The sequence below is a fragment of the Varanus komodoensis genome, unplaced genomic scaffold, assembly GCF_004798865.1.
Source record: "Varanus komodoensis strain SLA01 unplaced genomic scaffold, ASM479886v1 scaffold76, whole genome shotgun sequence".
In the NCBI taxonomy this organism is placed as follows: domain Eukaryota; kingdom Metazoa; phylum Chordata; class Lepidosauria; order Squamata; family Varanidae; genus Varanus; species Varanus komodoensis.
The window spans coordinates 2,199,301-2,223,977 of NW_025336429.1; the positions used below are offsets into that span (position 1 = coordinate 2,199,301).

Here is a 24,677-nt window from a genome sequence, read left to right on the forward strand (position 1 = left end):
TATTTTGTTACCATAATTTAGAGTCTGAGGGCTCTCTGGGCAGCTCACATAAAGAGTGGCATACAGAATAAAATCAGCAAACTTAAAACTAAGAATCGAACACTATAAAAATAATAGTTTACATGGGAACTGGAGACAATGTGCATGACAAATAAAAGCAAGCCATGAAAAATGAAGACCATAATTATACTAAAAACAGGCATGAAATAAAAATGTGTTCATCTAGTGACGGAAACTACGCAATGAGGGTGCCAGTTGCACCCCCTGAGGAAGGACATGCCAAAGGCAAGGCGCAGGAACATGAAAAGCCCTTTTCCTTGTCCTTTCCTCCTTTACTTTAAGGGGGAGTTGGCATAGAAGGCCTTAAGGGTCTGGTAGACATATAAGGAGACAGGTGTTCCTTCAGGTATCTGCAATGTATGGCTGTGAAAGCTGGACCATAAGGAAGGCTGAGCACATAAGAATTGAGGCCTTTGAATTGTGGTGCTGGTGGAGACTCCTGTGAGTCCCTTGGACCGCAAGGCGATCAAACCGGTCAGTCCTAGAGGAGATCAACCCTGACTGGTCTTTAGAAGGCCAGATCCTGAAGATGAAACTCAAGTACTTTGGCCACCTAATGAGAAGGAAGGACTCCCTGGAGAAGAGCCTGATGCTGGGAACAATAGATGGCAAAAGAAGAAGGGGGCAGCAGAGGATAAGGTGGCTGGATGGAGTCACTGAAGCAGTCGGCGTGAGCTTAGGTGGGCTCCGGGGGATGGTGGAGGACAGGAAGGCCTGGAGGAGTGTTGTCCATGGGGCTGCGATGGGTCGGACACGACTTCGCGACTAACAACAACAACGTTAATGTAAGCACTTTGAATTGGGCCTGGGTAGCAACGATGCAGCTGGCAGAGTGCCAGTCTGACATGTTCGCCTGGAACAGTCCTCGTTAGCAGCTGTGCTGCCCCGTTTCGGATTAGTTGGGGTGCCCGGACCATCTTCAAATGCAGTCCCACACAGAGCCCATTACAGTAATCCAGGTGATTACTGTAATCACCTGGATTACTGGTAACCGGTGCATGGATGACTCCGGCGAGTAAGAAAATAGCTGAGAAATCGACCAGAGCTGATAGAAGATGCTCCTGGCCACCAGGGTCACCTGAGCGACAAGTGTCCTCTTGGGGTCAAGGAGCACCCCAAGCTAGGGACCTTGTCCTTTAAGGGGGAGTGCAACCCCGTTCAGGACAGGTTGTAAATTTCCCAGATGGGCGAACCGGCTGCCCACCAAGAGCAGCTCTGCCTGGACTGAGCTTCAGCTTATCAGTCCTCATCCAGTCCATTACCAAGTCCTGGCACTGGTTAAGGGCAGCGAGTGCCTCACCTGGATTGGATGAGAATGAGAGTTGGAGCTGAGTGTCCCCTGCGTATTGGTGCCACTTCAGCCGAAACCTCTGGATGACCTGGCCCAGTGGCTTCATGTAGCATTTCAAGATTAAACAATGTCTTCATAGTTGCAGGACTCTCTTGCTTTGCTGAACAGTTCACAGCTAAAATAGATAAAAGAATGCAAGCAGCGCATGAAAAAGCAGAACTGAGTCACATTTGAAAAGCATTATTTTTATTTCACTGCCAGCCCCCACAAGAGGGCTCCCGGAGTAGTTTTCAAGACAGGGTTAGAATGTTTAAAAAGCGCAACACACAAGGAAAAGTGGTCAGCAAGGGAAGAGGAAAACTGACATGTCCTCCCAGCAGGGTTGGGGGAATTTAACGCAACTTCTGAAAGGCCTGAAGCGACCTGATCACTTTGACTCAAACTGAACGTTTAAGGAAGAGAATGGTGGCATTTACTTTAAGGATTCCTGCAGCGAACGTGGGGCTGTGCAAAGACGTGAACCGTAGTCCCCCTAAAGGTGGAATTAGGAGGCAAGCAGGGTCCCTCTTGCACCCCCCGTTTTCCTCTCTTCCCAAAATTGGCTCCCCTCCGAATCTTTTCCCTTTTCGCTCCCTCCAGCCGGAGGATGAAAATGCAAAATGTATAGGCTTGGGGAGGTGCAGAAACCGAATTTCGTGGCTGCTGCTGCTGCCGCTGGAAGGGGCAAACCAGCTGCCCGAAGGGCCCCTTCAGCAGATCCCTGGAGGGGGCCTAGCTATTCATGTCTGATTCGTGATTCTTTCCTCCTGGAGAGGAAGGAAATGGGGGCCGAGGCGGAGGAGAAGCCCGCCGAGCCCCGGCCAGCCTCGCTTCCCGCCCGCCTTCGCCCCCCGGAGGAGCATCTCCCTTGCGCCTCCGCGTCTCTCTCCGGGGTCCGGTGAGTCTCCTGGGGCTGCCGGGGGGGCGAGGAGTCCCAGGGAGCCGCGGGGGGGGGGGAATGCAAGCCTGGGAAAGCGGGGAGGGGGCGGGAAGACCCTGGAGAGGGATGCGCGCGCACAACCCTCCGGGCAGGGAAGAGACGCTTCGCCATTGCAAAGGGGCTGAAAGGAGCGCGCGCCCCTCCCCTTTTTATCCTCCCCCCCGCAGCATCATGGGGTTGAGGGAGTTGGGGAACATGGGTAGGAGAGTGCTCTGGCACTCGTGACCTGATGACCTGGAGGGACCTTCGGTCTGATCCAACAGGACTCTTCAAGCACCCTTAAAGCAGGAGCAGTTACTGGTCCTCATGATCATAAGCCACCTCCACCGCTGCAGACATCACACCTCTGTGCAGAAGTTGGTGAGGAACATGGGAACGGGAGTGCTTCTGTGCTCGTGTCCTGCTGGTGGGGTTTCCATGGACAACTGGGTGGCTACTGGGACCAGAGATGGACTAGGCGGACTCTGGACTCTGACAACACTCTTATGTAAGGAACAGCCGCTAGTCCTCATGGTCCATATGCTCCTTCCAGCATCACAGACTCGATGCCTCTGTGTTGTTACTGTTGCTGAAATCGGCAGCCTTGCTATTGTTATTTCAGTACTGCTTCAACAATTGCTGAAGCCCTCTGGATGGTGAACAATTGATAGAATAAAATTCAATGTAAAGAAACAGTAATATGTCATTAAATTAAAAATTAATTTAAGTTAATTTTAAAAAGCAAATTTAAACAAAATTAAAACGTTTTAAATTTTAATGTTAAAAATCACATTTTTTAAAAATGAAGAAGTTAAAGCCACATTTTCTTGACTGAACAACCAAAACTAGTCCAGACTGCTGGGCCTGCTGATCAAAGACAGCTGGCAATGCCCCTGTGTGCTAACTGGATTTGGCCAATTCCTTGACAAAGAGGGTGGTCTTAGACCGGCACCGAAAAATTAGTGACGTTGGCCCCAGTGGGCCTTAGCGAGGAGATCATTCCATAATTCAAGGGCTACTCCAGAGATGCCCCTTCCCCCTGGTTGTCACCAACCAAGCCTCCTTGCAGGTGGCGTTTGGAAGAAGGCCTCCGAGGCCGAGTGTGGTACCTGGTCCGTTCTGGTCGGCAGAGGCGTTCCGTGGAAGGGCGGGTGCTTTTGGGCCAGAACCCCGGATCTTTCTGGGCAGCTCCACCACCCTATCACTGTCCATAGGCTGTTGTTGTTGTTGTTAGTAATTACTAATAATAGTAATTAGTAAAGACCTTTTTATTTAAACATCATTTTAATTGTTAAAACATATGATCTGGCCAGGGCAACTTCTTCTTCTCTTTTCTCCTCCTATATTATTTATTTACTTACTTTATACTGATAATTTTAATTTTATATTATTATGTTTGTAACGCAGTGTATTTTTTGTATTTTTGTATTTAATGGTAATTTATTATGTTCTATTGTATTTCAATGTATTTTATTGTGTTGTAAGCCGCCCCGAGGCTTCAGCAAGGGGCGGCATATTAGAACATTTCTATGCCGCCCCTTGCCGAAGCCTCGGGGCAGCTTACAACACAATAAAATACAATACAATACAAAAATAACAATATAAAATTAGAATTAATAATATAAAATAAAAATATGAACGATATAAAAGAAGTTATAAAAGAAAAGTTATAAAAGAAAAGACGTCGCCCTGGCTGTTGCTGAAATAAATGCTGAAATACTGTTGCTGAAATAAATGTGGAGGAAATCAGATACAGCCCTGTTGTGTTCTTGTATACATTGTTGTGAACTGTCCAGAGAGTTTCGGCTACAGGGTGCTATAGAAAAGAAAGGAGGAGGAGGAGGAGAATAACTCTGATTCCCCTGGATTTGCTGGCTGTCAGCTCACATGTACTTCTCCTCCAGCTGCCTCCCTTGAGTCATTCCGCCTTCTCCACGCTCCGGCAATTAAAGACCCTTCCCTCCCATGTCCACTTGGCCCTTTTTTACTACTCGGGGTGTCCTTAGAAGTCTGGGTTCCTTAAAGACACGTGGACTTTGGATCATATTGAACATACTATATGCTCTTTTTTTTTTTTTTGGTCTTATGGGTCTGAGCCCCAGATCTTTTGGTTCCTAGCCCTGCCCTAGTTAAGAGTTAGCTGCATTTGCTTTGGAAAAATCTGCAGGTCCCGGTGGGGCAGGGCCAGCTGCCAAGGAGCTTAGACAGGTGGAGGCCTCGCTCCCTTCCTGCTGCAGGGATCCTGGGGGCAGCTGGTTTGCCACTGTGTGTACCCAGTGCTGGACTGGATGGACTTTGGGCCTGACTCAGCGGGACTTTTCTTATGTCTGATTAGAGAAGAACAGACATGCTCCTCAGGCATGCTTTTATTTAATCTGTGCAACCGACTTCTCAGCCATTTTTCATCCTGCAGGTGATGGAATGGTGCGGAGAATAAAGGTTCTGCCGTCTCTTTTTTGTGCTGGAAGGGAGAGAAGGAGGTTGAAGCCCGATCAGGTAAGGGGAGAGGCAGGGCAGAGAATAGCTAAGGCCAGGGCAACCATTCTTAAACGCCGCCTTTTTTAGGGATTGCCAAATGAATCCAGGGAACATGCGGAACCACCAGATAGAAACATAGAAACAGAGCGAGTCAGAAGGGGTCTCCCAGCCTGCCTCCATCCCTTGCCATTTTCCCCTTATGTTAGTACCCTGCAGAAAGCAAGACCTCTAGATCTCCGCTGTTCTGAGATGGTGAAATACGGTCCTCGGCTCTTCTGCCAAGATTCTATTCTTCAAAGGCATTTCAACAAGCCTTGGTGAGATCCCCTTTACTTTGATCTTTTATATTCTGATAATAATCCCTGAACCACATACCTGGTTTTGTCCCTCCTTTGCTGGCCACTGCTCATGATGAATCCTTGTAAACACTCAAACCAAACCAGAACATCAAATCACATTTTGGGTTTATCCAAATAGGGGCAGCATTAACGTCCTCGGGTCAAGATGTTTCTTATTTGCCCATTTTTGCAGAATGGGGCAGCTCTTTCATAGAATTTCTTTGGATCCCACCATTTCAGCAGTTTGTTGCAGACACCAATCTGCGTGCGTGTGGGTTACTGGGTCATCTGAATCCTACCTCTGTGCAATATGTAAATAGGACCGACAGGCTGCCATGGAAAGGTGGGATCCAAATTAAATTTAGATTCAATCGTACATTGCAGTCTTTCCAGTGCATTTTCTTATTTTCCTGGGCATGTTAATCTTTCGGTGTCTGTTTTAAACCCGTTCCGTATTGTAAATCTTTGCCATGCAGCTGAGCTTTATTCTGGTTGTCGTTATTATATTCTGTAGTTTTAAATGTTTAAAAGTTCTTATTGTATTTTATTGTGTTGTACCCTATTATTTTAATTGCTGTTAGCTGTCTAGAGACCTTTGGTTATTGGGTAGTATAAAATGTAATAAAGAAAGAAATGGGTGTCCCAGATTATTCTAGCACCAGAAATAAAATTTTCATGGAGTAGTGAGAGCAGAGGCCGGGGATCCATAGGAAACTGGTGAGCAGACACCCAGCAAGTGTGATTTAATCTCAGAAAGTCATGGGGAGTGCAAGAGATAAACTTTAAGTGTGTCATTTCCAATTTCTTTACTAAATATTTAAGAAGTAGGAATGAAAAAGCAGACTGCAATAATGAATACATGGGTGCAAATAAGCAAAATGACAAGAGGCAATCCACAATTTTTTATCATCTCTTGCCTGTTATCTTTCACCCTGCTCAAATCCATTTTGGTTGGGTTATTTAACAAATGAATTCAGTGGAACAGTGTGCAGTATGAATTCACAATGAACAATAAAATGCAATATAAATTTAATTAAAATTAAAATATAAGCATTTCTAAGTATAGGTCTTGAAAAGATGAATGCACGGCAGATGCAACTGACAAGTTTGGCTGGGAAAGTGTTGGCTGAAAAGAAAGGTTCCCAGCATGCGCCTAAAGCTCACAATTGTTTAATTCCAGGGCAGAGAATAGCTAAGGCCAGGGCAACCATTCTTAAATGCCACCTTTTTTTAGGGATTGCCAAATGAATCCAGGGAACATGCAGAACCACCAGATAGAAACACAGAAACAGAGCGAGTCAGAAGGGGTCTCCCAGGCCATCTAGTCTGACCTCCGGCACCAGCCGGCTCCGCTCATGACATGCCCACCATGTGGACGTCCAGCCTATCCTTGAACACCCGCACTGATGGGGCCCCAACCACCTCCCGGGGAAGCCCGTTCCACACCCTCGGGGTCCTGACTGTCAGGAAGTGCTTCCTGGCATCTAAAGGGAACCTGGGTTCCCTGAGCTTGGCTCCATTTCAGCACATGCTGCCTTCCTCTGCAGGGGAGAACAGGTCTCTACCCAGCTCTGTGTGACATCCCCTCACATACCTGTATGTCGCCAACAGATCTCCTCGGAATCTCCTCTTCTCCAGGCTGAAAAGACCCAGTTCCCTCAGCCTCTCTTCATACAGCTTTCCCTGCAATCCAGCTACCATTTTTTCCCCTGCCTTTCATCCCACCAAGTTTCTGTGATGCCCACCAGGTCATACCCTCCTATTCCCAGGAAAGGCCCAGGCTCTTCCTGCTTATTACCCTGGTTTTGGCATGGAAGCAGCCTTGGTTGCCCTGCATGATGACCTATGCCAGGAGTGAGACGGGGCCACCTCCTGGACCTCTTGGTGGATTGGAGACCATCGACCATCCTTCCGGAGCGGCTGGCTGAGATGGGAGTCGGGGTGCCACTCCTCTGCAGAGGGCCGTGTTCAAAAGGTGGCATTTGGGCCTGCAGATTCCCTCAGGTCTGCTCTGCCCCGCATGCTATTCAAAATCTCCATGAACCCACTGACTGGCATCATCCAGAGAGAGCATGGCGATCCATGAGCTCTATTTCTCCTTTTGATGGTGGGCAGGTGAGGCCGTGGATGTGTTTAACTGGTGTCTGGCTGCAACAGTTAACCAGATGAGAGTAAACAAACTGAAGCAAGACGGAGATGCTGTTGCGGGGTGATTCCGTTGACTGCATGGGAAGCGTTCAACCTCTTCTAGATGGGGCCGCACTGCCCCGAAGGAGCCAGTTTGTAGCCTGGGGCTGCTCCTTGAGCCATCCTTGACCTTGAGGCTTGGGTGGCATCGGTGGCTGGGAGCACCATCTTCCAGCTTCGACTGGTGGCCCAGCCGCGCCCGTACCTGGACAGGGCTCTCCTGGCTTCAGTGAGCTATGCTCTGGCAATCGCTAGACTGGATTACTGCACCTCACTCTGCGTGGGGCTGCCCTTGGAGCTGGTTCAGATGGCGCTGAATGCAGCAGCCGGGCTGTCGGCTGGCAAGCGGTCCGGACAGGTGAGACCAGCTCTGGCCCACCTGCACTGGCTGCCTGAAGGCTTCCAGTCCCAATGCCAAGTTCCAGTCTTCACCTGCAAAGCCCTGCACGGCCTGGGACAGCAATGCCTGCCCGACCGCTTCTCCTAGCCCCAGTCTACCCAGCCACCACACTCCGCCTCTGGGGCCTTCCTCTGGGTGCCAAGCCCTTAGAGGCCCAGGGGGCGGCCTGTCCTGTGGCTCTGTGGTGTCTCCCCGTCTTTCAAACAACCTCCCTGCTGCGGCCCCCGTGAGGCCAGCTGTGCCGTCTTTCCAGCACCAGGCTAAGACAGCCCTCTTTGTGGGGCCTTTGAGGATCTCCCTGCTCATCTGGGGAGCTGACAGGTCCCCCAACTCCCTTTTTAGTTTCTTCTTGGCTGGATCATTTTGTTGTATTTCAATGTATTTTTAATTATTTTGATACTATTCTAATTAATTTTAAAATGTTTTAAATACTGGGTTTTGTATTGTATTTCATTGTTTTTATAACTTGTTGTGAACTGCACAGAGAGCTTCAGCTATGAATGGCTGAGAGATGATGATGATCTGAGGATGCTAAGGAAGAAACAAACCACCTGTTTCCAAGGTGAACAGTTTATTGAATACAGCAATGAGCTATGGATGAACCAGCGAATGAAAGCTTCCACTTCCCATCTCTGTGGCCACGTCCGTTCCCCAAGATGGCCAAGGGGCTGCTCCATGAGCCCCCCAAACTGCCTGAGCAAGTTATGCGTCAGTTCCTCTCCCAGAGCTGAGGATAAAAGCAATGCCTCTTGCCAGGGATTTTGTATGCTCCTTAAGTGCATTATTCTGTGTCCTGCTCCCTGGGATGGATGAGAAGAGATCTTGTCCTTCCTCTTTGCGACAGCCATTCCGACACTTGTAAACCGCTATTTCCCCTCTGTCTTCTCTTCTTGAGGCTGAACATGCCCAGTTCTCTCAGTCTTCCCTCAGAGGGCTTTGCCTCCAGTCCCTGAATCATCCTTGTTGCCCTCCTCTATACTCCTAACTTTTCTGCATATTTATAAAACGTAAGTGCCCAGAACTGGATACAGGTATGATCCGTTTAGGGCTAAGTATAAGGGAACTAGTACCTCATGTGTTTTGAAAGTGCTACTTCTGTTAATGCAACCCAAAATAGTTTGTCCTTTTTGCAGCTACATCACATCATCATCATCATCATCATCATCATTATTATTATTACATTTCTATGCCACCCCTTGCCGAAGCCTCGGGGCGGCTTACAACACAATAAAATACATTGAAATACAATAGAACATAATAAATTACCACTAAATACAAAAATACAAAAAATACACTGAGATACAAACATAATAATATAAAATTAAAATTAACAGTATAAAATAAGTAAATAAAGAATATAGGAGGAGAAAAGGAAGAAGAAAAATTATTATTGGCTCACAGTTAGATTGTGATCTACACCAACCCCAAGATCCTTCTCATTTGCAGTCTTGTTGAGCCAGGTATTCCGCATTGTTGAGCCAGGTATTCCGCAGCGATGCATTTGGTTGCTTCTTCCTCAGTGGAAGACATGCCAATAGCCAAGGCTCTTGGGCCGGTTTCCAAGAATCCATTGAAACACACACACATACATGAACACATTACAGAAACATTGTGCGAAATGAGAAAAGGTTGCCATAGAAAAAATTAAGACCATATCTGAAACAGATTTAAGATTCCAATAACTTCAACAAGATAAAGCCGGACTGAATTCAAACAAACAACTAATGAAGTAAACTAAGTAAATAGCTAGCAGTAAAATCTAGACCTGAAGCGGTTGGCCTCAGGTGGGCCTCTGTGGGAAGCTTTTTCTTGGCATTTGTCCCCCTGGAATTTCATTCTGTTCTTTCCAGCCCACACACCAGCCTGTCAGGTCCCACCCGGTTTTGTGTCATCTGCAAGTCTGAGCTGCGTTCCCTCCACCGCTTGGTGCTCATCATTAAGGAGCATGTGACTGAGCCCTCAGCCACTCGTTACCAGCCCAAGACGATGCCACCGAAAAGCCCTCCGAGTCCAAATCAGTGCTCGGCTGTGGTTCCACCTGAGAGTGGTTCCACCTCACCCACTTTTGGCTAATTTCCTGAGCAGAATATCATGGGTGACTTTGTCAAAAGCTTTGCTGAAATCAAAATGTGCCATACCCTGCAAAGAAAATGCTGGACTCAGTGGCTTTCCTATAAAGTCCTGAACAGATTTTCAAGCTCCTGCCTCATGCTTCTTGGTTAAGCAGCTCCAACGGATCTCCCTGAGGCCCACTTTCTGCTGAAATTCGCCCAGGCCAGGCACCCGGGGCTCTGTCCCAGCACCACGGGGAGCAGCGCGTGATCCAGGATGGCCGAAATGCTTCTCATGGTCCACACATTCCTGTATTCTCTCCCAGGTGTGTCCCTTGATGGCTCCTAGATGATGATTCTGGTTGAAGCTCTTCACACATTAGAACATGAAACCATCAGAAAAGCCATGTGGGAGCGGAGCCAAGGTCCGTCTCGTCCTGCATTCCACACCCTTGGTGGTAAACCAGCCGCCCGCAGGATCCCTCCGCCAGGATGAGAGCAAGACCTCTGCCTGCCCAGCTCCACACAGGCTGATCCTTCTCACCAGATCAGTAAGGCCTGTGGCCGCAGACGGGCTGTCCTCCCATGAGCCTGTTCGATTCCTTGATAAAGCCATCTAGATTGATGGCCACCGCAACCACAATCTAACGATATACTTGTGTGAAGAAATATGTCCCGTTCACTGTCCTAAACCTCCCACCAATCAGCTTCATGGGATGACCCAGCTCTGAGTGCTGTGGGGGAGGAAGAGAAAGGTCACCCTCTTCATTTTATCCACTCTGTGCATCATCTACACATTTCTATCATGTCTCCCCCACTCACCCTTTTTTCTAAGCAGAACAGTCCTACTTTTGTAGCCCCTCCTCAGGCGAGAGCAGCCCCTTGATCGTTGCCGCTGCCCTTCTCCGTACTCATTTATGTCCTCATTTAGGTGAGGCAACCGGAACAGGACACAATACATCAAGGGCAGTTGCACCAAGGATATACACAAGGGGAGTAAGATCCTGGCAATTCCAATTTCTATTCCATTCCTAAATATGACCAGTGTAGAGTTTGCCTTTTTTACAAAGACAATGCGCAGGGCTGACATTTTCGCCATGTTTTCATCCCCAATATCCCTTTCTCACTCATGGCATGCATGGGTAAGGCCTCTTCCCAGTGAGAGTTCTCAGAAGGCTCCTAAGATGATGACTCCAGCTGAAGCTCTTTCCACACTACGTGTATGGCTTCTCCCCAGAGTGTGTTCTTTGATATGTGGTAAGTTTTCTACAAAAAGTGTGTAGCTTTCCACACTACAAGCATGTGTATGGCTTCTCCTTAGTGTGGATTCTTTTATGAATTGCAAGTTTTCCACTTTGACGGAAACTTTTCCCACATTCAACACATGTGTATGGCTTCTCCCCAGTGTGGGTTCGTTGATGTTGAATAAGATTTCCACTTTGACTGAAGCTTTTTCCACATTCTGTGCATTGGTATGGCTTCTCCCCAGTGTGGCTCCTTTGATGGGTCGTAAGAGACCGACTCCAGCTGAAGCTCTTTCCACATTCCATGCATGTGTATGGCCTTTCCCCAGTGTGGGTTATTTGATGTTTAGTAAGACTTCCTCTTTCATAGAAGCTCTTTCCACATTCCATGCATTTGTATGGCCTCTCCCCAGTGTGGGTTCTTTGATGGATTGCAAGTTTTCCACTTTGACGGAAACTTTTTCCACATTCACCACATGTGTATGGATTCTCCCCAGTGTGGGTTCGTTGATGTTGAATAAGATTTCCACTTTGGCTGAAGCTTTTTCCACATTCTGTGCATTGGTATGGCTTCTCCCCAGTATGGCTTCTTTGATGTTGAATAAGACTTCCACTCAGATTGAAACTCTTTCCACATTCCATGCATGTGTATGGCTTCTCCCCAGTGTGGGTCCTTTGATGGCTCATAAGAGACTGGCTCCGGATGAAGCTCTTTCCACATTCCATGCATGTGAATGGCCTTTCCCCAGTGTGGGTTCTTCGATGGACTGTAAGACATCCACTTTCGTAGAAGCTCTTTCCACATTCCATGCATGTGTATGGCCTCTCCCCAGTGTGTATTCTGTGATGAATTGTAAGTTGGTGCTTTCGACTGAAGCTCTTTCCACATTCCATGCATGTGAAAGGCCTCTTCCCAGTGTGAGTTCTTTGGTGGCCCATAAGGTACCTACTCTGGCTGAAGCTCTTTCCACATTCCATGCATCTATATGGCTTCTCCGCAGTGTGGGTTCTTTGATGCCTAATAAGACTTTCACACAGTCTGAAACTCTTTCCACATTCCATGCACATGTATGGCTTCTCCCCAGTGTGGGTTCGTTGATGTTGAATAAGAGCTCTACTTTGAATGAAACTCTTTCCACATTCCGTGCATCTGTATGGTTTCTCTCCAGTGTGGGTTCTTTGATGGATTGTAAGTTTTCCACGTTCATTGAAGGCCTTTCCACATTCCATGCATGTGTATGGCTTTTCCCCAGTGTGGGTTCTTTGATGGACTACAAGATTTCCCTTTACACGGAAACTCTTTCCACATTCCATGCATGTGTATGGCTTCTCCCCAGTGTGGATTCTTTGATGGACTGTAAGTTTTCCACATTGATTGAAGCTCTTTCCACAATCCATACATGGGTATGTCTTCTCCCCAGTGTGGGTTCTTTGATGGAATGTAAGTTTTCCACGTTGACTGAAGCTCTTTCCACAATCCATACATATGTATGGCTTCTCCCCAGTGTGAGTCCTTTGATGTTTAGTAAGACTTTCACTCAAAGTGAAACTCCTTCCACATTCCATGCATGTGTATGGCTTCTCCCCAGTGTGAATTCGTTGATGGACTGCAAGACTTCCCCTTCGGCTGAAGTTCTTTCCACATTTCATACATTTATATGGCCTCTCCCCTATATCCTTTGCTTCATGTCCAGAAAGTTTTCCATTATCACTGAAGCTTTTATCACAGTCATTTATATGTCTGATCTCTACTCTGGACTCTTCCATCTTTCGTAAGCCTTCCACTAGCACTTAAACTCTGTGGGCATTTTATGATTCCATACAGCTTCCTCAAAGTGTTGGATCACAGACACACACTAAGACTTCTTTCCTCTCTGAGGCTCTTTCTGCATTGCACAAGTTCATAGGGATTCTCCACAGTGTATGTTCTATAAAGCTGAGGAACCATTGTGCTTGCATGGATGCTCTTTTAACATTCTGCACAATGTAGTTTCTAAAATATGGATTTATTTTTTCATCTATTTTTGGTAATCTGTCATATACTAGACCCCTTTCCTTTCCTTCTTTTCTGAATTTCTGGAATCAAGGGTTATGGTTTCCAGCACTCGGAGAAATACAGGATTTTTTCCTCTTGTTCTTTACTTGGTTTTCCTCTTGCTTGTTGGATCTCATTTAATTTGGAAATATCTCTGGTCTCACTTCATGCTCACATGTTTCTGATGATATGATCCAGGGTTCTGTATCATTTTACTGTCTTGTCCATCATCTGCTTGGGAGGAAAGAGAAAATGAAAATCTTGGTAGGAGTTAGAGGCTGAAACAGATGCACTCATTCAAGCTCACAGCAAAGTTGGCACCTCTCTTTTCAGCATCTACAGAATTCTCCCTTTTTCACTTTGTATGCCCTGCAGAAATGTCAATTTCTCAAGGATTTCTTTTACAATTTCTTTTACAAAACAGGTATCTGATACATTGAGCTTTTGATGAACTCTGTGCTGACTTGATAGTCAATGTAATTGTCATGAATACTCTCCTATAACTTGTTTGGATATGGTGTGTCTTTAACTTTCTGATATTTCCCTCTCCCTCAATATATAATACTGCCACCAGGAATTTAATCCCAATCTTATTAAATAACCTCTCTCTCAATATTGTGCTCGAGCTTAATGCTCCTTTGCTGGACTATTTGGTCCTGAGGATGAGACACAGGCATTCAAACAGCCTATGACTCTGAGTTTACAATAAATGAAATAAGACTTTATTTGTACAATAAGCATATTGGTTCCAGGATGTTCAGTAATGTGAATAAAACAATGTATAATAACCACTTCCACACTTCACAATTACTCCTCACTCATAAATCCTACTTTCTTTCTTGAATGAACTTTGACCAGCCCTCATTTTATTCATCTCAGTTTAATCTTTCCCTTCTGCATTCAGGGGTCTGTCAGCTTGCATCTCTCACACCCTTATAATACATGACAATATTATGTTTTCATGGTCTACAGGCACCAGTACGTCCTCCGCCTATTCCACTTCCTTCCCTTTGTCCTTATGGTTCCTAAATGCCTTCCACAGCATTATCGGTGATCCTAAAGAGAAGGCTGCCTCTTTGGATTCTGCAGACTGTGATGGTTTCCAACTAACTTAACTGCTGACAGATTGAAAGTATCTATTTCTCACTCCAACACACTTCCAAGTTCTGCCTACACACTCAGTCACCAACCAGTCACCTCATTCACTCACCCCTCTCTTTTACCCTACTTGCCCTTCTGAAACTTTCCAACTTTTAAAGGAACACATTCACAATCCTTTAAAGAATTGCAGTAATATTTCCAGTAAGAACAGACAACGAACTTTCAAGGGTGTTCGACTGACAGTAAAATTTGAGATCAGAACATAGCAGAAATAGTGGGTTCCAACAATCTTATGCAATCCATATCAAATACAGCTAGAAATTACATGAGAAATGTGACTGCAGACATACATTCGTGCACACAGAATTGTAGAATAGTAGAGCTGGAAGGGGCCATCGGGTCCAACCCCCTGCGGTTGCAGGACGCCAAGTTACACCATCCCACTCAGGTGGCTGTCCAGTTTCCCCTTGAACGTCTCCAGTGTGGGAGAGCCCCCCACCTCTCCAGGCAGCTGGTTGCACTGTTGTATTGTTCTGACAGTGAGGAAACTTTTCCTGATGTTCAGCCTGAATCTGGGATGCAACTTGAGCTGATTCTTCCATGACCTGCACTCTATCAGCAAGAAGAGATTTTGATCTTTCTCTTTGTGACAGCCTTTGAGGTACTTCTACAGGGATATCATGTCCCCCTCTCAAGGCTTGAACATGCCCAGTTCTCTCTGTCTGTCCTCACAGGGCATCATTTCCAAACCCTGGATCATTTTTGTGGCCCTCTTTGGCACCCTTTCTAATTCTTCTGCATCTTTCTTAAATCTTGGTGCCCAGAACTGGACAGTATTCCAGATGAGGTCTGACTAGTGAGGAGTACGGAGGAAGTACTACTCTTTGGGACTTGGAAGTAATACTTCTGTTAATGCATCCCAGAATAGCATTTGCCCTTTTGGCAACTGCATCGCATTGTTGGCTCGTATTTAGCCTATTGTCCACAATTACTTGGAGGTCTTTTTTTTTTTTTTAGTTTTGTTGAGCCGTGTATTCCCTGTCTTGTATTGACGCATGGGTTTCTTTTTCCTAGGTGGAGGACTTGGTACTTGTCCTCACTGAATTTCATTCTGTTGCTTTCAGCCCAGCGTTCAAGTTTATCAAGATCGCCATGGATCTTCATTCTGTCTTCCAGGGTGTTTGCTATTCCACCCAGTTTTCTACCATCTGCAGATCTGATTATCTTCCTTGAAGATGTTGAAGAGCACTGGGCCCAGGACTGAACCCTCTGGCACCCCACTAGTTACCTCCCTCCAGTTTGAGAAGGTGCCATTGATGAGCACTCTTTGTGTCCGATTAAGCAGCCAATTTTGGATCCACCTCATTGTTTTTCTATCTAGTCCACTTTTTGTTAATTTGCTTATCAGAATGTCATGGGGCACTTTGTCAGAAGGAAGGAATTGCAGGGACAGTGCAAAGAAGCATCTGGGCCGCAAACCGTTCTCCTGCAGCAGCTCCTGGAGGGCAGAAACCGGAAACCGTCCGTCTCTGAGACACCAACACTCCCAGGCAGGAATGTGTGCAGCCCCCCAGCAGATGCCTGCAGTGGAACATGGCTGAGCCCCCTGCAGGGGCGCAAAGGTGCGGGGGATCCCACAGGGATGATGGGCACGATGCGGGTCTGCTCAGGAGGAGGGTTTGCGAGCTCTTGAGGCACTTACAGTGTATGCAGGAGCGGCTCCCGTCACTCAGCGAGGCCCCAGCAGCCGCAACGGATGCACAGGGAAGTGTGCAGCTGCTTGCCGCAGGCGCCGGCCTGGATGCAGGTGAGAGCTTTGCAGCTGCACAGGCTACGGCTCCTTCAGGGTCAGCTCAGGGCTGCGTCCTGCCCAGCTCTGCCCATGGGCAAAATACTCTTCCTCACTGTCAGCTAGCACTGCTTGTATTGCTAGCAATCAACCCATGGATTGCCAAGGTCAGACTATGGAGATCGGGTGGGGTTGGGCTGTGGCAGATGGGAGGGAGAACAGCCAGTGCCACAGCTGGATTGACTCAGCCCAAGGCTGGAAGCAGGATGAGCACAGCTTTTCGGCGCACGGGGGCCTCAGCCTGCCCTTTGTCCATCTTCCTTGCCAAGGAGCTTCAAAAAAGGCTGACAGAAGGTGGGAGACCCTGAGGCCTCAGTGGCGGGGCCTTCCAAGCCATGCATCCTGGCACTGAGCCCGCTCCGTGGCCAAGGGAAGCTCTGAGATGGGGTCTCTCTGCTCTGAGCCCAATAGTGTGGACACAACACCGAACACAAGGTCTCTGTATTAATAATTTGGATGAGACACGGAATAACAGGCTCAAGCTACAGGGACCCAGATTATGGGTGGACATCAGGAAGCGCTTCCGGACTGTTAAAATGGCCCAGTGATGGAGCCCATGGCCAGGGCGGCTGGGTGCCGTCCCACGCCGGAGGCCAGGCTGCTCCTTGCTGGGGCCAGTGCAGCTCTCCCTTTGGAGACAGGCTGGCAGTGGTTCCGAGCTGGCCCAAGAGATTTGGCAGACCCAGAGGACAAAATGGCCTCCCATGTTGTGTGCAGAAGTGGAGGCATCCAAGACGCAGCTGGGCAGCCATCTGGGAGGGACGGTTTCACTTGGGGCCCTGCACTGAGCAAGGGGGCTGGACCTGATGGCCCCCCAGTGCATTCCAGCCCTGCTATTCCTTCATACTCTCTTGCGGGGCTGTCCTGGAACTCTGGAGTGGAGCAGAGAGGAGGAGTGGAGTGGAGTCGCAGGGGTCCTGGGAGGCTCCAGGCAGGACTCCAGCCAAAGCATCCCTGACAGATGGCTGTCCGGATGTCTTCTGAATGCCTCCAGTGGCAGGAGGATGGCTCTGGGAGTGGGGCTGGCTGGAGTGCTGAGAGAGGGCAGGAGCCAGGGAGGCACAAGAAGAGAAGGAAAACTAGGACCTTCCTCTGCCCGTCCTGCAAAGTAAGTATGATCCACCCAGGGGAATCTGCTTTCATCAGCTCCAGTCCAGAAAGTCCAAGCTTTGCCTTGAACCTCGTGCTGGGAAAGCAAGGAAGAGCTCAGAGGCGGGTCATGCTCCCCCTCTCCCCACTCCTGCACAGCAGGACAGAAACATCTGGGGCTCTTTTCTGGGAAGGAAGACTCCCGCCATCACAACAGCTCTTCCCTTCCTCCGTGCAGGGATGTGAGTCTTTATTTTATTTATTTATTTATTTATTTATTTATTTATTAAAATATTTCTATGCCGCCCCTTGCCAAGGCCTTCTCTGAGGTGTTGCAAAAGCTCCATGTGCACAGAAACTCTTTCCATGCTCTATGCATTTATATGGCTTTTCTCCTATGGGGATTTTTTCATTGGAAAGAAGACACTGGTAACAGCTGGTGCCCCTTCACATCCATGCATTTACATGGCAGCTTCTGCATTTTGGGGAGGGGGCTCCAATTTTGAGTAACCCCTCTTCTTTCAGTGAACCTCTTCTTGCAAGTTACTTTTTATATGTCTCCCCCCCCCCACCTGGACTTTGTAATATTGATAGATTTCTTCACATTTTAATTGTGATTTGGATTACACATGTATCAGGAATGTTAGTATTTTTCCCCACAGTGAGGCCATCCCCCTTTTTGGTCTTTCTTGCATTTCTAGGATCTGGGGTCCCAATTGCATGCAATGTGCCAAAGAAAGGACTTGCTTTTCCTCCTATTCTTTACCTGGTTTCTGTCCTGCTTTTCTGATTCTTCTCACTGCGCTCTCTTCTGTTTTTGCTGAAAGGGCAGATGAAGTCTCAGCATTTGGCTAATCCCCTGCTTGGCCAAAATGGCAAAATGGAAATGTTGTTAGGAGTAACTGGCTGAGCCACCCCTCTTCCCATCGGCTTCCTGTCCCGCCTGAGCCACCCACAACCTCATTCCCGGTGATGCACAGATCAAGAGGTATAACTTTTCACGGGTTAAAGCACGCGATCAGTGAGACGTAATCAGGCCTGAGAAAAACCCTCTTTTCTAGAAATCGGCCTGTGAGCATCCTTGAAATGCAGCTGACGCTGACCAGGCAGAGAAAGCTGGGTGGCCTTGACAGATAAGAGCTGTTCCAGCAACGGGCTCTCGGCAGCCCTGCGCATCCGCCTCCTCTTCTCTGCCCGCCCGCCCACGCTCCTTTGGTACGCAAGTGGGAAAGATCAGCAATTGCAACTTTTAACTTAAGTAGCCTATTGGAAAGTGTTAACCGTGCGGCCCTTTCATGAGCGATGCATGAAACGGCCGACTGAGGGCTGCTCGGGGGCGCATCTGGAACGACTGGTTGGTAGCCGGTTATTCTCGAGAATAAATCCGTTGAGAGAGAACATTTCCGTTGTGTATTTCGGGCATACGCACAGCGGGACACGGACAGCTGCACAACACTGGCAAGGCGATTCCAGGGTGCCGCGGCTCCACTTCTGGGGCGCCAAGCAGCGCGACCATCGCCCCCTCGCGCGAGCACGAAAGCCGCCCCCCAAACGGTCCCGGAGCCTGCGCGGAGCTCCCGAGCGCGCAGACGGTCCTGCGAGCGCAGCCCCGCCGTGGGGAGCCACGTCCCAGGGCGAAGTTGCTGCGGGGCCCCTTCCTTTCGAGGTCGTGGTGGTGGGGGGTAATTCCTCCTCCTCTTCCTCCTCCTGACCCCCACAAGGCTCGCCTCCCTGCATCGGGGCCCGGGGACCTAGAGTCTCCCGGGGCTGAATCCCTCTCTGGGAACGGCTCCCAAGAAGGGATCGCGCCATGGGAACCTCGCCGCGCTTTGCACCGGATCCCACAAGCGGCCCCTCCGTTCCAATGCCGGACGAGGCTGACGGGCTCCTCTCTCTTCCCCAAAGCCCCCATGTTCAGCTCTTTTCCCGCTCTTACCGCCTTGTCCCGGCCACGGATCCGGGCTCCCCACAGGCAGGCCGTGCTCCGGGCTCACCGTGAAGCCCTGGCTCGCCTCTCAGAGGCGGACCGCTCCTCGCTGCCGGTCTGGGGCGCGGGCGCTGAAGCGCCCCTTTTCCTGCCCGCCCCTTTGGCACACCGCCCCGGGGAGGGAGGGAAAGGCGGATCTGGGAACCGCTACTGGCTGCTCCGGATCCTCATAGTTTTGCAAGGGATCATCTCCCGGAATCATGTTACTGTTACAGTGAGCTTAAGCAGTGCTTACTTGCGCTTTAATTTGTACAAGGCAAGGATTTCCCCCCTGCTAGTCTTTCCTGGCCTCTTTCATAGCCCTTCCCCACGTGGCATGGACTGCCGTGAAGGTGGCATTTCCCAGCCCGCCAGTTACTGGAATGCAGATGAACTCCAGTATCTCCATGTACCAAGGCAGAAAACACACAAGGCATACACAAACCTACACAATCTTCTGTAGTATAGGAGACACACAGGCGGGGAACATTCTGACTTCGCACAGACTGACTTCGCATGACGTGACATCCCGGGTGGGTTCAGGGTGGCTTCCATGCTGTGTGGCTGGGCATTCGGGGTGCTCCAGGGACCCCGTTGTTACTACATTGCGTGTGCCCGACCTTCTTCTCCTGTGAGGAATCCGAGGCAGCTTACGCAGCTCCTCTGCTTTCCATTTTCGCCCTCACAGCATTTCCATCCTTACTGTGCGGGAGGCTGGCTGGGAGCGAGGGACTGGCCCAGATCCATCCAGTGAGCGTCATGCCCGAGCGGTGAACCGGGAGGAGTGCTCGGATCTCCCAGGCCCTCAGTCCAGCTCTCTGGCTCCGCTATCACACGCCCTGCACCCGTCAGAGATGCCTTCCCTTGCCTTTGTGTAAGCCTGAATGGCTCCTATTCATACAGTCACAGACTCCTAGCATACTAGAGCTGGAAGGAGCCGCAAGGTCCTCGGGTCCGAACGCCTGTTGTTGTTGTTGTTGTTAGTCACAAAGTCATGCCTGACCCATCCTGACTGCACAGACAACACTCCTCCAGGCTCTCCTGTCCTCCACCATCCCCCGGAGTCCACCTAAGCTCACACCGACTGCTTCAGGGACTCCATCCAGCCACCTCATTCTCTCCTGCCCCCTTCTTTTGCCATCTATTGTTCCCAGCATTAGGCTCTTCTCCAGGGAGTCCTTCCTTCTCATTCGGTGGCCAAAGTATTTGGGTTTCATCTTCAGGATCTGGCCTTCTAAAGAGCAGTTGGGCTTGATCTCCTTTGGACTGACTGGTTTGATCGCCTTGCAGTCCAAGGGACTCACAGGAGTCTCCTCCAGCACCACAATTCAGAGGCCTCAATTCTTCAGCAAACTTTTACTTTTCAATGAAAAGCTGTTTGTATCATTGAAAGCTCTGTTGCGTTTTTCTTTTAAAAGATGTTAATGTATGAGTATTTTTTTCTAAAACGAAAACCTCATTATTCTGGTTTTATTGCAGTGTTGGCACTTTGCGATTAATAGGTGGATTTTGGGTTGCAGTTTGGGCACTCGGTCTCCACAGGGTTCGTCATCACTGGCCTAGAAGATCGCTGGGAGGGGGCTGCTCCTGCTTGGCCTGGAAGGCCTCCTGGGCACTGTCCAGGACCCGCTCCCTCTGTCATCCCCCGCAAGGAGGCGATGGCGTCTAGACATCTAGACCTTTCACCTTCTCCTGGAGGAGACACCGACCTGCGCTTTGCGCCAAGGTGTGCTGGCTCCCACCGGGGAGGTAGGCAAACATAGCACAGGTGCCACAGGTAACTGTGACACCTGACACGGCCTTCTTCTGGTCTGGAACAGGCCACCCCCCCTCGTGGTCTTTATAGCTACGCCTTCGTGCCTCCCCCAGCCTATCTTGCCTGTACTCCCCTTGCTGGAGGCAGGATACCCTGTTCCCTCAGGGAGATCTTGTAAGCCATCCTGAGGCAACCGTAGGTGATGGGATAGAAAAGCTTTTAATAAATAAGACAAAGTCCGCGAAGATGACAGTCCCCAGGCGACTCGCACCACAACCAAGGCAAGCACAGAAGGAATGTCGTCCCTGTGGCATCGCCCCTTGGCGCTGCATCGTCGGAGCGAGAACAGCTGTGTGGGGCCCAGGTAGCTCTCCTGGGCAGCCGGCACCTTCCCCACCCCTCGCGCTTCACCAGCAGCCATGCCGGGCCCACCGTGGCTCCCAGCTCCGGCCTTTCCTTTCCGCGTCCCTTGCGGCTCTCCCACACTCCCCTGGATCCCACACCTCCCCTCTGCCCTGCCCTACTGGGATCCAGAACGTCCCGTTTGGCGTTGTGACATTTGGCTGAAGCACCCCGCAGTGACGCGGCCACTAGGCCCCAAAGAGCCCAAGTTCGCTTCCGGAGGAGCCAAACCACACTGGATTAGCACACAGTGACCCAAGACTTGGGGAGAAGCAGTTTTATTACACAACATTGAACAGTACGTCCACACAACAGCACACACAGTTACAATTTACACAAAGGTAAGGGAAAGGGGAATGTGGATAGCAGCTTCCAGTGAAACATTACAACAGCATGTAGTCAAACCCCTTTCATCATTTGACCACCCCAAGCACCAAAACAAGAACAGCCCAGCTGATCTAAAATCCTGGCAACTTTCCCAGCGCTTATCAGTCTTCTCAAGAGTAGCGGGCTCTGGCTCCAGAGGCCTGAGTGTCCAGCGGCAGACCGTTCCTCTCCCATCTTTGAGCCCTCCTTTTTATCCCCTCCCTGAGCACTCAGGCTCCTTTGTTCCCAGACTGGCATCGAAGAGAATCTCTTGGGCACCTCCCTAGCGGAGGTCGTGTCTATTCCTGACAAACTCCAGGCCTGCAGCTACTCCCTTTCGCCGTGTGCGGCCTTGGAGGCATCTGTGTCAGCCTGGTATCTCTCAGCCTCTGACCCTTGCCTCTCCCTCCTCCGCACCAGGCCGCCTCCGTTACAGGCATTGTTTTGAGGCCAAGCAAAAGTGTCTCAGGCTAGGAAAACGCAGCCTGTGAAAACTCCTTCTTCTACCCTAATATTCCCTCAGAAGGTTTCAGTCAACCGAAGGATGGCTTTCAGCCCTCAGCAAAGGTCGGGTAATTTCAACTTCGATCCTTCCTGAGGCTCTGCAGAATCAGAAGATATGCATTAGCGATGCAACAGTTTGCTTTCCGAATAATAATAATAATAAAGCAAAGCTTCCACCGGATGGATTTTAATTGGGTTTCGTGGAGGTTACAGCGTAGAACCTTCACTTTCAAAGGAGATCAAGTGAACTTATTTGATAAGTTTCTTTGTCAGAGGCGTGTTTTGGGGAATGAAAATGCCCCGCAGGTCAATTCCTATGGAGTTCCTGGGATACTTTGGGGGCATGTTTTGATTTTAGGGGGAGAAATCCCCATAGAGGGCAAGAGAGTGAAATGTAGGCATTTTTTTAGACTAGGTCCTTTGTGACAGTATCCTAGAAGAACAAGTCTGCAGGATGGTATATGTGTGGATTACAATACATAAGGGGAGCTGGGGGAATGCATCTTTGGTTGCTTTTTTTGAGCCCAAGTGGGGGCATCCAGAGTGTTGGAGCACCTTGCCTAACCCAAACCCTAACCCTGAACCTAAGCCTGCAGGAAATACGAATGCAAAGCATAAACCAGCTTCCTGGGTGGGTGTTGCATCCATTCTTCTCCCCAACCCAAGGACAAAAGACAGCTCCTCTTGCGGGGGATTTTGTATTGGCCTCTTCTGCCCATTTCAGAAGCAGTCAGTGCGTGTGTACTCTAACATGGCCCCTACCTAAGAAAATGGGAGGGGAAGCTGCACTTCTCATATTAAAGCCGCTCTTAACGACAGAATGATTCATGGGAGTTGGAAGGGGCCAGAAGGCCATTGGGTCCAAGCCCTGCTGCTGCGGGACACCATCCCACTCAGATGACTGTCCAGACCCCTTCCGAATGTCTCCAGCGACGGAGAGCCCACGACTTCCCCCACAACAGGTTCCACTGTCGTACTGCCCTCTCAGTGAGGCATTTCTTCCTGCTGTCTAGTTTATGGTTTCTTTTAACTTAGGTCCATTATTCAATGTCCTGCATGGAATAATGTATATTTGTATTTCTTGTATTTCCTCATCGCAACAGCCTTTCAGGTACTTGTAGACCACTATCATATCTCCCCTCTGTCTTCCCTTCTTCAGACTGAACATGCCCAGTTCTCTCAGTCTTTCCTCGGAGGGCTTTGCCTCCAGTCTCTGAATCATCCTTGTTGCCCTCCTCTGTACTCCTCCTAACTTTTCAAAAACTTAGCTGCCCAGAACTGGACACAGGACACCCGGTGAGGTCTTATAGGGGGACTAGTACTGACTAACGAAGCCCAAAACAGCGTTTGCCCTTTTGGAAGCCGAAGCACATTGTTGGCTCATGCTTGGTTGTGATCTGCACCAGCCCTGAGATCCTTCTCATGGGCCATACTGTTGAGCCAGGCGTTCCCCATCTTGCAGTGACGCATTTGGTTCTATTCCTACATAGCGGACTTGGCAGTCAGGGTGGTTACAACAATCCATTTAAGCACAATTGAAAATATACCAACACTGTACAAAAACATTGTGAAAAAGCTGCCATGGAAAATTCTGAAACTACATTTTAAACAGATTTAAAATTGCATGAACTTCTACAATATAAAACCTGACTGAACCTGAGTAAAAAACCAACAAAGCCCTAGTATATTAATTAAATGCCCTACACTAAAATTCCTTGGAGAAGTCACTCCTCATTGGCGAGATGTTCCAGCCCCTGAATCATCTTCGCTGCCCTTCTCATAGAAACATAGAAAACATAGAAAACAGAATGACTCAGAAGGGGCCTCCCGGGCCATCTAGTCTGACCTCCGGCACCAGCTGGCTCCACTCACGACATGCCCACCATGTGGACGTTGAGTTCTCCAACTCAACCAGAACTGCATTCTGAACTCAAAATCCCTGTCTTGTTCATTGCATGCACTCGAAAGACATCTCCCCAAATTCCATACATTTATGGCTTCTCCACAGTGTGGGTCCTTTGATGCTTAGTTAGATTTCCACTGTAAGTGAAGCTCTTTCCACATTCCATGCATTTGTATGGCCTCTCCCCACTGTGGGTTCTTTGATGGATCCCAAGTTGTCCACTAGCACTGAAGCTCTTTCCATATTTTATACATCTGTATGGCTTCTCCCCACTGTGGATTCTGTGGTGTTTAGTAAGACTTCCACCTTGACTGAAGCTCTTTCCGCATTCCATGCACGTATATGATCCATCTCTAGTGTGGGTTCCTTAGCATTCCATAAGACCTCCACTTTCATGGAAGCTCTTTGCACATTCTATGCATTCTTTCGTTCTCTCCCCTATATTATGTCTTTGATGGACAGAAGGATTTCCAGCATCATGGAAGCTCTTTCTGCATTTAGCTGCTCCCCATTCTGGACTCTTTTGCTTTTTCTAAGCTTTCCACCAGAACTTAAGCTAAGTCTACCTTCTATTATTTTATATGGCTTCCCCAAAGTGTTGGATCATTGTTGCTCACAAAACCGCCGTTATCTCTGAGGCTCTTTCCACATTGCACGGGTTCATAGGGGTTTTGTGCCATGTGAGATGAAGAACCCTCA

At 48.9% G+C, this 24,677-nt stretch overlaps 1 pseudogene; it reads right to left on the reverse strand.

The window, feature by feature from the left end:
* LOC123035065 overlaps window positions 1-24,677 on the reverse strand; it is a 50,498-nt pseudogene that overhangs the window by 11,552 nt on the left and 14,269 nt on the right.